This window comes from Aegilops tauschii, chromosome 6 (genome assembly GCF_002575655.3).
Source record: "Aegilops tauschii subsp. strangulata cultivar AL8/78 chromosome 6, Aet v6.0, whole genome shotgun sequence".
NCBI classification, from domain to species: Eukaryota; Viridiplantae; Streptophyta; class Magnoliopsida; order Poales; family Poaceae; genus Aegilops; species Aegilops tauschii.
In genome coordinates this window covers 173,027,486-173,032,190 of record NC_053040.3, presented here as the reverse complement: position 1 = coordinate 173,032,190, position 4,705 = coordinate 173,027,486, and positions in this window count along the sequence as shown.

The following is a 4,705-nucleotide window of genomic DNA, read 5'->3' as shown; positions in this document are numbered from 1 at the left end:
AGCATGCAAAAGAAATCCTACGTACTATATACTACGTACTACCGTAGCTAATCTTCATCGTCGGAGATGTCCACAACGTTGGTGCCGGGCGTCAGGTGGACAAGCGCGTAGGAGGGATCCGGCTCCTCCTCCCCCTCCCGCTCGACCTCATCCATGTAGGCGAACATCTCGTTCTCCTCCGTATTGTGCTGCGCCTCCATCTCCTGTCGGCGACGACATCTCAGCTCTGCATCCGACTCTAAGCGGAGGGAATCGAGGATGGTCTACTGCTCTGCCAGCAGATTCGCGTCCCCGGTGTCCCCCACATCCTCCTTCGTCTCCTTCTCCTCCGGATCCACTGCATCCGGAGGTAGCCCAGCGGCAATCCGGGCTTCACGCCTTGCATGTATCTTCTCAAGGAGCTGCAGTCGACGCTCCGGCGTTAGAAATGGGTGGCCCCTTATACGGCGGCATGGGGGCATGACTACTAGTGGTGGCGGACAGGGAGTGGAAAGTGGCAGCGGCGGCAGATGGGCGGAGGAAAATGTGAAGGGGTAGGGTTTCGGTGCTGACGGTCGGCTTAAATACCCGGGCTAGGCACTACGCGGCCGGCCGGAGCAGTGCCACACGGCGACATCGGTCCGACGAAGGAGATGATCTTTGGACCGCCGGGTTTTTGGGTGATTCCGCGTGGGATCCCGACGTCAGTCCGACGTGGCGGGTGCGCCCGGGCGCCCTCATATTCGCCTCATATTTGGGCTGGATATGAGGTGTGCCGGTCAGTCCGGGCGTTTGAGGCTTGTTTCAGGCGCCCGCCTGGGTCAAAATTTCGTGACCGGTTAGTGCCCGGAAGGCCCACCCGGGCGTTTGAGGCGGGTTTGGGGTGTCCGGCTGTAGATGCTCTTAGAGAACAATTTGTAATTTAGTCCATCATGTTTCCTAGAGAGGGTATTGGTTGAATGACTTTGTGAATATATTTTTATTAATATAATGCCGTAGGTCCAACGTTGAAAAATTAGAAGGTATTGCTTTCCTTGCTACAGAAAAAAATCAACTAGATTGAATGCAAAAGCTGAGAGCCTGAACCACAGACTCACAAAGTGATAGAGGCGAAGGTGTCCCGTCTTTCGATGAGATGGTGGCTATCGTTTTGGAGGAAGTCTACTTTGACGATCCGACTATGAACGTGCGAGGACGTCGCGCCTTAGCAATCGCTAAACCAACTCCGAGAGGTTATTGACCACGCCGGAGCATGATCAACCTGACCACGAAGGTCTGTTTCCTGCAGGCAAACGAACAACAAGCAAGAAACTAAGATTGCAATCTGGATATTGTGAATATAAGAGGAAAGCTTTATTGATCAAGGTGGGGTTCTGTGACGCCTTTGTCTGGTCGTTGTACACAAATGAAGTATGCGAAGTTGCAGCTATGGCAAACTTTAATCTAAACAAAACCCAAAGTCCAAACGGTGCCCTAAGGGCTGTATATATGGAGGAAGAGGGGGGAATTTCGTGGCCCTTGGGGAAGGGGTCAGAAACCAACCCTATCTCTTGTTTCCCCACACATACGGACTCTAAAAACAGCCTATACTTATGTATTTCGAAATTACATGGGTCTGGCCCAATAATAAGGTGACGCAGCACCTAGAATAGCCTTTGGACTAAATTTATGAAGTGGCATCTTGTATATTTCGTCCAAGGCTTCATGCACTCATTATGGTGGCTTCAAAGTCCTGAAATCATCACGTGTAACTCCGTTCTTGTTCCCCTTGCGCATGCCATCCTCTCCATGCTTGGTCTTGCTCCAGTGTTCATCCCTCTTATCCATGCCAGGCCCTTCATTTGTAAGCAAAACAAATGTATCCAATTTAGGCAGCATCATATTCTCATGAACATTAGAATCATTACCAAGAAACGAAAGTACCTGAAAATTTAATTGGCGTGCGCGAGCTCTAGTAATTGGTCCAGTATATGTAGCAGTAGGGGCTATGGGTGTAACAATGTTATTGATGTCCTCATCATCCTCCCCTTCTTGAAATGAAGTCGTCCTCGACGGAAGCTCATCTTCCTCACCCAAATAGGGCTTCAAATCTGCAATGTTAAAAGTGGGACTCACCCCAAAATCTGCAGGCAGCTCAAGTTTATATGCATTATCATTTATTTTCTCTAACACCTTAAATGGACCATCAGCATGTGGCATTAGCTTTGATTTGCGCAAATCAGGAAATCTATCCTTACGCAAATGTAACCAAACAAGATCTCCAGGTGCAAAGACAACACGTTTTCTACCCTTATCTCCAGCAAGTTTATATTTAGCATTCATACGCTCAATGTTTTCCTTAGTTAACTCATGCATTTTTAAGATCAATTCAGCACGTTGTTTAGCATCAAAATTAACCTTCTCCGAAGATGGAAGAGGCAACAAATCAATGGGTGCACGAGGTAGGAAACCATACACAATTTCAAAAGGGCACATCTTAGTAGTAGAATGCAACGAACGATTATAAGCAAATTCAATATGAGGCAAGCATTCTTCCCACATTTTCTTATTATTCTTCAAAACAACCCTAAGCATAGTAGACAATGTTCTATTAACTACTTTAGTTTGACCATCAGTTTGGGGGTGACAAGTAGTACTAAAAAGCAGTTTAGTCCCCAACTTAGCCCATAAACATCTCCAAAAGTGGCTAAGAAATTTAGTATCACGATATGAAACAATAGTATTTGGCACACCATGCAAGCGAATAATTTCACGAAAGAACAAATCAACAACATTAACAGCATCATCGTTTTTATGACATGGTATAAAGTGTGCCATTTTCAAGAATCTATCCATGACAACAAATATGCTATCCCTCCCCTTCTTTGTTCGAGGTAAACCTAAAACAAAGTCCATAGATATATCCTCCCAAGGAACACTAGGTACAGGCAAAGGCATATATAAACCATGAGGATTGAGTCGTGACTTAGCTTTTTGACATGTAGTGCAGCGAGCAACAAAACGCTCAACATCCCGTCTCATCTTTGGCCAAAAGAAATGTGTAGCAAGTATGTCCTCCATCTTCTTCACGCCAAAGTGTCCCATTAATCCTCCTCCATGCGCCTCCTGCAACAACAAAAGACGAACAGAGCTAGCTGGAATGCATAGCTTGTTAGCACGGAACACAAAGCCATCATTAATAACGAACTTGTTCCATGTTCTTCCTTCTTTACAATTCGGCATTACATCTTTAAAATCAGCATCATGCACATATTGATCTTTGATGGTCTCCAAACCAAATATTTTGAAGTCAAGTTGTGAAAGCATAGTATAGCGATGAGACAATGCATCAACAATAACATTTTCTTTACCCTTCTTGTGTTTAATGACATAAGGGAAAGTCTCAATGAATTCAACCCATTTAGCATGTCTACGATTCAGTTTAGCTTGACTTTTAATATGTTTCAAAGATTCATGATCAGAATGTATAACAAATTCTTTGGGCCATAAATAATGTTGCCATGTCTCTAAAGTCCGAACAAGAGCATATAATTCTTTATCATAAGTAGAATAATTCAGACTAGGCCCACTCAATTTTTTAGAAAAGTATGCAACAGGTTTGCCATCTTGTAATAACACACCTCCTAATCCAATTCCACTAGCATCACATTCAATCTCAAAAGTCTTATTAAAATCAGGAAGTTGGAGTAAAGGAGCATGTGTCAACTTATCTTTCAATACCGTGAAGGCTTCTTCCTGTGCGGTACCCCAAACAAAAGGCACATCCTTCTTTGTAAGCTCATTGAGAGGTGCAGCAATGGTGCTAAAAATCTCTCACAAAACGCCTATAGAAACCAGCGAGTCCAAGAAAACTCCTCACTTGTGTGACCGTTCTGGGCTGCGGCCAACTCTCAATAGCTTCAATCTTGGCTTTATCAACTTGAATTCCCTGTGGAGTAACAACATAGCCAAGAAAAGATACTCGGTCGGTGCAAAAGGTGCACTTCCCAAGGTTACCAAACAAACATGCATCACGTAGAGCAATAAAAACAACACGTAAATGTTCCAAATGTTCTTCCAAAGATTTGCTATAAATCAGTATATCATCAAAATAGACTACCACAAATCGTCCAATGGAAGCACGTAAAACTTCGTTTATTAGTCTCATGAAAGTACTAGGTGCATTAGTTAACCCAAAAGGCATGGCTAACCACTCATATAAACCAAACTTAGTTTTAAATGTTGTTTTCCATTCATCTCCCAATTTCATACGAATTTGATGGTATCCACTACGCAAATCAACTTTGGAGAATATTGTAGAGCCACTCAATTCATCAAGCATATTATCTAACCTAGGAATAGGATGACGATAACGAATAGTAATATTATTAATGCCTCTACAATCAACACACATACGCAACGTACCATCCTTTTTAGGCACTAGTATAATAGGAATAGCATAAGGACTAAGAGATTTGCATATATAACCTTTGTCGAGCAGCTCTTGTACTTGACGCGTAATCTCCTTCGTCTCCTCTGGATTGGTACGGTATGGTGCATGGTTGGGTAGCGATGCACCAGGAATTCAGTCAATTTGATGCTCAATCCCTCGAATAGGTGGTAATCCCGGTGGCACATCTTGTGGGAAGACGTCAGCACTCCTGCAAAATGTTAGTGACAGCAGGGGGCAAAGAGGAAGCCACGTCCTCGAATGAAAATAATGCCTCTTTGCACACAAAAGCATAGC